Source organism: Bos grunniens, chromosome 5, assembly GCF_055505025.1.
Source record: "Bos grunniens cultivar Pamir isolate PY7600 chromosome 5, Bosgru_T2T1.0, whole genome shotgun sequence".
Classification (NCBI taxonomy): Eukaryota; Metazoa; Chordata; class Mammalia; order Artiodactyla; family Bovidae; genus Bos; species Bos grunniens.
In genome coordinates this window covers 25,359,811-25,366,977 of record NC_141169.1, presented here as the reverse complement: position 1 = coordinate 25,366,977, position 7,167 = coordinate 25,359,811, and the positions used below count along the sequence as shown (strand labels likewise).

The 7,167-nt window shown below is 44.0% G+C and overlaps 1 long non-coding RNA gene across 1 annotated transcript; it reads left to right on the top strand.

Moving 5' to 3' along the window:
* The first annotated feature begins 1,121 nt into the window (after nt 1-1,121).
* Nucleotides 1,122-6,444, top strand: LOC147371428 (uncharacterized). The gene is made up of 3 exons (XR_015163562.1): nt 1,122-1,233; nt 1,611-1,741; nt 6,122-6,444. It is a non-coding gene; the product is annotated as an uncharacterized LOC147371428 (long non-coding RNA).
* The last annotated feature ends 723 nt before the right edge of the window (nt 6,445-7,167 follow it).

Sequence of the window (7,167 nt, the reverse complement as noted above, 5' to 3'; positions counted from 1 at the left end):
TTATTGCATGCTAGCTGTGTGACCTCAGGGAAGTCTCTTAACCTCTGTGAGTTTCAGTTTCCTCATGACTACATAGCTCACATTCATTTGATAATCAAATATAATTATGTATGTAAAGAGGCTACCCCTGTGTGTGGCAAATAAGAGGTAATTGTAATAGTAAAAAATGTGTGTTGGCCACTATTTTGTACATCTTTAATTATGTATGTACTTAAATATCACAGCAATCCATGAGATGGAAACTATTGTTACTTCTACTTTACAGATAAGTTAAGTAACTTGGCCAGCTAGTTACTCAAGTAGGCTGGATCTAGGAATTATTCATTTAACTACTATCCTTCTTGAAAATACTTTAAAATTTTTCTTTTCTCTCATTTTCAAGTATTTTTATTATATGGTTCAAGTTTTCAATTTGCAGTTTTGTATTTTTCCTTGTTATGAAGTTGTGTTTAGTATCTGACCCTAAGACAACTGTCATCCCCTTTATACTAAAATAGCAGTTTAATACAGTGGCAAGAAAAGAACATTCAACATTTCTGAAATACAAAAGACGAGGTCTTATTGCCAACCATCTCTGTGGGAAGCCCAGTTAGTGTAGCTGGGCACATAAAGCAAACTGGAGACATGGCTTTTTCTCCTTGAACAAATAAGAAAATGTGTTTGGAAAGCCGTGAAAATCTGAAAAGAGAATGAGGGATCTGCATTTTAGAGTGTTAGGAGAAATTAAAATCTGTTTGTACTCTGTGTGTATGCATATGTATACATATATGTGAAAGTGTGTGCCTGGGCATGTCTGAAGGTGTGTGGGTGTCTGTGAATGCATGTGTATAAGGGGTGTGTGTGTGCGCCTTTGGAAGATGTAACACTTATTGACTACCAGAGGAGTTGGCTTAGTGGGTTGTTTGACACAAAAGGATGAGCTCAGTTGATGAGCTCAATTTTCTGGTTTATGCTTCTTCAAATCATTGAGCTGATGACACTGAGAAGGAAAAACAATGTCCAAGGAAGAAAGAAAATCATGTTTCTCATGAAATAGGTCTGTCATATTCAGCACACAAAAGTACAGGACTCCCAGTTAAAACTGACCTATCAATAAAATAAACAATAATTTTTTAGTATAAATATGTCCCATATTTGGGACATCTTTTACCAAAAAAATTACTTATCTGAAATTCACATCTTACAGGACATGCTGTGTTTTATCTGGAAACCTAATCATGAAAGAGGATGAAGGTAAATAGCTGTTGATTTTTTAAAAAATCTTTTAAAATCCACAAACCTTTTGTGGACCAGAAAGGATTTTTGGTTCTGGCTGGGGCATCACTCATTTTTTTTTTTCTCTTTCATGTTGTTTCTTAAGAATTTGGCACCACCATCTGTGAAATGGGGAAATAATCTGATAAGCACTCTGTCATCTCCCCAGGGGAAAACCCTGTAGAATTTCCCATCTGTATCCCCAAGTATAATTGCCTGGGGCACCTCCTCTTCATTCTCCACTCCAGTAAAAAAATCAATTAATACTTTTAAAAAAGGATTCTTATAATATGTCTTATTAGACAGTCAGTATCCTGTGGTGTTCAATTTCTTCTTTCTTTTTCCTCTCTCTCTAGCTTGCATGGAGACAGGGTTCTCCTTTGAGGGGAGTAGCAAACTGTGGGAAGTCTTTGGAAGAAGTAGAACACTGATGGGAATTCAGAGAGGAAACTTCCCATGAGCCCTGGGAAGCCGGAAGCAGGCACAGGTGAGGCCCTGGATCTAGAGGGCCCGTGATGGTGTGATGGAGGGGAGGGACCACACAGGACTTCTTTAGGGTAAGCCTCAGGTTCTCTAGTAACTGGTCCTGAGTTTGTGCTGTGTCTGTCACTGTCTTGGTGTCTGAGCTGGAACCTCTTGGACTTCACCTTCCTTATCAGTAGAATGGCTGAAATACCAGTACCTCAGTCACAGAGTTGTTGTAAGGACATTGATAAAGCCAGTGTCTGGGAGTTCCCTTGTGGTTCAGTGGTCAAGACTCTGTGCTTCCACTGCAGGGGCCATGAGTTCAGTTCAATCTCTGATCAGGGAACAAAGATCCGACATTCCCAATTGCTGAAAAACAAAACAAAACAAAAACAAGACAAAGAGCATATCTGGCTCTCAGCAAAATGTTAGTCATTATTATTATTTCTTGTTGCCTGGGGTGATTTTTCCTAATAAGTTCAGTTATAATTTTTATTAATAACCTTTTCTGATCAGAGATGTAATGCATGTTCATAGAACAATATGTAGGAACACAGAAAAACTGCATTAAAATTAAATTAGACATATCCCGTAAAGCCATTTCTGGTTTTTAAATTTTTCTCTGTATGTACTAGTGGTCCTCAGTGCTGACAATGCATCGGAACAACCTGGGGAGCTTTTTAAAATAAAGATGCCAAACCAGAGCTAATAAATCAGAACCTCTAGGGGTAGGGAGGAGAAGGCAATGGCACCCCACTCTGGTCCTCTTGCCTGGAAATGCCATGGACGGAGGAACCTGGAGGGCTACAGTCTACCTGGTGGCTAAGAGTTAGACACGACTGAGCGACTTCACTTTCACTTTTCACTTCATGCGTTGGAGAAGGAAATGACAACCCACTCCAGTGTTCTTGCCTGGAGAATCCCGGGGACAGGGGAGCCTAGTGGGCTGCCGTCTATGGGGTCGCACAGAGTCGGACACGACTGAAGCGACTTAGAAGCAGCAGCAGCAGCAGGGATAGGGATGATGGGTCTGTGTTTAAAAAAAAAAATTCCAGAACATTCTATTGCAAAGTCAGTTTTAAAAACCCTGGCACTCAACTCATGCCTATTGCTTGCCTGTCTGTATCTCTCTTGTAGTTTTCAAAAATTGGACAATATTGTACGTTCAGTTTTGTAAACTGCTTTTGTCAAGCTGCTTTATCTCTCATCATCATTATTTTTCTACAGTGTCTTATGTTCTTTCCTTACGGCTTCAGCTGTGGTTTCTAATAAGCTCTGACCCACTGCTTTTCACCCAGCTGTCTTCTCACAGAATGAATCCGTTTAAAAATGTCATCACTCCTGCCTTCTGATGGCCTTCTAATCTGCCACAGTGGATGAATGGAGACCTCATCACCATTATTCATTCTCTCCCTCTCTTGGATTTCGGCTCCCTAACTGATGGCCAGGGATGACTCTGGCCCTCAGTCGTTCCTCTGCAGTTTTGTGGCTAAAGCTTGAAATTATGCTGGCGGAACTGCCGGTGTGGGTTCACACATTTTCTTCCCTAAAATATTAATTTGACTTATAACATTGTTTTTCATCTAGTGCTCAGCCAACCATGGGGGTGGTGATTTCAGCTCAGAACAACCTCCAAGGACTCTAAGGGGAAATTTTCTTGGCTGTCCAACTGACATTTTAGGAAAATAAAATAACATTAAAACACCATAAAGACTCCTTGTAGACAGCTGTCTCCAGTTACTGATGAATGAGACTGGGTGCGGGGTGAGAGAGGGCCCTAAACCAATGAAGAAGTAAACACCTAACCATTTATGCCCCTGCCAATATGTGAAATGAGTGAAATAAATGCAGCAATTGCAGGACAGCAATGTCGCCCTGACTTTCCACCCCGCCACATTGATACTTCAGCTGCTGAGTGGAAGCGCAAGTGATGATTGTTTGAAAAGTTTTCAAAACGTTGCAAACCAGAGGTTTCTCAAGAAGTGCCTGGGTCTTATTTGTACGGAAGAGGAAGAAGCATGAACTACTGCAGGTGATTAACTGGTCTTCAAGTGGGGAAACCAGAGGAGGTCTCTACCCCCAGAGCTGGGCCATCTGCTTTGGTCTTTGGCTAGGCCAGAAGAGGGATAACAATAAAAGGGCTGCAGGCCCCTCTGAGGACCCAGGACATGGAGCAAAAAGGCCTGACCCATTCAGTGTTCAGCGAATGAAGAGATGCAGATGACCGCTGCTTACGATTACTGAGAAACAATGTGCCAGGCTCTCATGAGGTTGATTGAGAAAATACCGGAGAACAGCCTCTTCTCTGGGAAAGGAAGCATTATGCTGCTGCTGCTGCTGCTAAGTCACGTCAGTTGTGTCCAACTCTGTGCGACCACATAGATGGGAGCCCAACAGGCTCCTGTGTCCCTGGGATTCTCCAGGCAAGAACACTGGAGTGGGTTGCCATTTCCTTCTCCAAGCATTTTGAATGGTGCTGATAGGACGGCTTTTTATTTTAGAGTAAAAATGATGAAGATTATTAGGAAGATGAAGCCCATCTAGTTAATTAGGGGTGTGCTGGCCTAACTGCCCTCATTGCATGCCTTAGAAACAAGAGTCTTAAATATGTGAATACTTTTTTGCAGTGGGGAAGAATGTGGGTGTTGTATTTATACAGACTAGCAAGTTCTGCTTACCAACTGGTTACCTCGTATCTCTAAGCCGGTTTCTTCCTCTATATAAGGAGGATAGGTACCCACCTCACAGGGCGAGACTAAAGTGGATGAGTGCGTGCAGTGTGACTCAGAGCTCTGTCCACGACAGCAAAGGCTGGTGGCCCTGACTGAGGCTGACCCACTGAGTGTGATGATTTAATGGTTCGCCAAGCCTGTGTCAGCACTACCCTGCTCTGGTTGGTTGTTTAGCAAGCCCTAATTGTTGACCAGAAGCTTCTCCTCTGTGGGGCAGTTTGTACTGCAATTCTTTTTTATCCCAAGTAATGGAGATTTCAGGATCCCAGGAGGCTGAGACCAGTCAAAAGGGTTTTGCACTTCCTTTATCCCTATTATACCAGATGTACCATCCAGGTAGCAGCGTTATGAAGCTCCCGCTTCAGCCTAAACCTGAGGTTCTTCTGTTTCCCAAACTATCCTCCCCTGGAGGGGTGCGGTGGTACCTCCCATTTGGTGGTGATGGCAGACAGCAGAGGAGTTTCCCCAGGACCCAACCAAATCTTTGCAAGCCCATCCAGTGACCATGCCAGGGAGGGCAGGCTTGCCAGCCCTCTTTGTTAATTTCCTCAGAGCAGTAATTGAGCGCCCCTGGTAATCTTTCATTTCAGTTCTCCTTCCTGGATGCTGGGCTTTCCATTTGGCTCAGTGGTAAAGAACCCGAGTACCAGTGAAGAACATGCAGGAGATGGGGGTTCCATCCCTGGGTGGGGAAGATCCCCTGGAGGAGGAAATGGCAACCTCCTTGCCTGGGAAATCCCACGGACAGAGGAGCCTGGCAGGCTACAGTCTATAGGGTCACAAAGATCCAGACGGGACTGAGCATGTTATGTTACATTATGCTAACGGATGCTGAAGAAATGGTTTCTTCTCATTCTTGAATTGAAGAGGAAAAGTAGGCAAGAATGATTTCTAAAAAAGCACAATTTTAAGCAGAGCATTTATGCACATGTGTTCTCCTCCCTTGTTACAGATAGACAACCTTCCTCTGGGAGGGGACTAAGATCTCACTGTGAAAACAACAGATATTGACTGTGATCTGTTCATTGCTTTTGCTTTTCATGAGGAAAAATAAGAGGTTGTTATATGGAAGCCTAAGAGAGGGCCTCAGGCACCATACAGAGAATTTTCCATGATTGGAGCTAACATTCCCAAGCACTGACTACTGCCCAATAATATGCTAGATACCTCCTGAAATTACTTCACAGCAACACTTCCCGATTTTTACAAAATTGAAGTATAGTTGGTTTATAATATTATATTAGTTTTGAGTGTACAGCATACTGATTCGGTGTTTTTACAGGTAGCTGTTGCCGTTTTAAAGACAGGAAAACTGAGGTGTTTAGCTGGAAGAACCTAGAGGGGAATGCAGGGAAAGTATGTGTCTAGTCATGGGAAATCTGATGATAAAACTTGCCCTCCTCTGAAAAGAAAAGGATCAGCACAATCGGAGGATGAAAGTCGCTCTGAGCCTGGGTTCTGGCCAAATCTGGCCAGCAAAGGACTCAAAGGGACTAGTGAACCTACTGGATAAGTTGAGATTCTTAGATACAAGTGACAGAAATCAAACTCAAGCTAGCTTAAGCTTAAAAGAGAAGCAGTACGCTGCTTTGGGGAGTGGGGAGCCAGGAGTAGGTTTGGGACATGGCCGGACATAACATGCACTCTCTGTCTTCTCATTTCTCCTCCAGGCTTGCTCTCTACCATTACAGTCAGGCTTCCTATATGCAGCCAGCCTTTTAAGACCCAGCTCTGCAAGTTTCCCTGGTGGCTCAGATGGTAAAGAGTCTGCCTGCAATGCAGGAGACCCAGGTTCGATCCCTGGGTTGGGAAGATCTCCCGGAGAAGGAAACGGCAACCCACTGCAGTACTCTTGCATGGAAAATCCTGTGGACAGAGGAGCCTGGTGGGCTACAGTCCATGGGGTCCCAAAGAGTTGGACCCTGCTGAGTGACTAACACTTTCACTTTTCTGCAAGCCTAGCAGAAAAAGCAAGTTCTCTCAATGCATATCAAATGTCCAAGGTAAGTACTGCATATAAATGCAGAGAAAGGCTCTGATGTCCTGTCTGTGTGGCATGCCAGCTGCTGTACCAGTTACCGTCACTGTCATCAGGGTGATTGGGTACCGTAATAAGCAAGCCTATGGTCAGCATAGGGCAGTAAACAGTGAGTGACAACTCCACATGAACTCTATGGACTGGGGATGAGGAGTTCCCCAAACAAGTCAGAGAAGCAGAGCAGGCAAAATAGTAGATGCCCACCAGGCCCCTGAACTGATGAGGGGCATCTGAGTGATGCTATTTCATACTGATGCTTTTGTACCCTTAGTTACTCTACACATGCTAATATCACACCACATATATTAGTGCGCTAGAGCTGCCATAACAAAATACTGCAGGCTGAGTCAGTTAAGCAGGGATTTATTTTCTTATAATTTGGAAGGCTGCAAGTCTGAGATGTGGGCGCCAGCAAGGTTGGGTTCTGGCGAGAACCCTCTCCCTGGCTTGCAGAGCTCTGCCTTCTTGCTGCGTGCCCACGTGGCCTTCCCCAGTGTGTGCACACAAAGAGAGCACCAGTATCTCTTCCTCTTCTTATAAGGACTCCAGTCCTATTAGATCAGGACTCTACACTTGATGAGGAGAAGGCAATGGCACCCCACTCCAGTACTCTTGCCTGGAAAATTCCCATGGGCAGAGGAGCCTGGTGGATTATAATCCATGGGGTCGCTAAGAGTC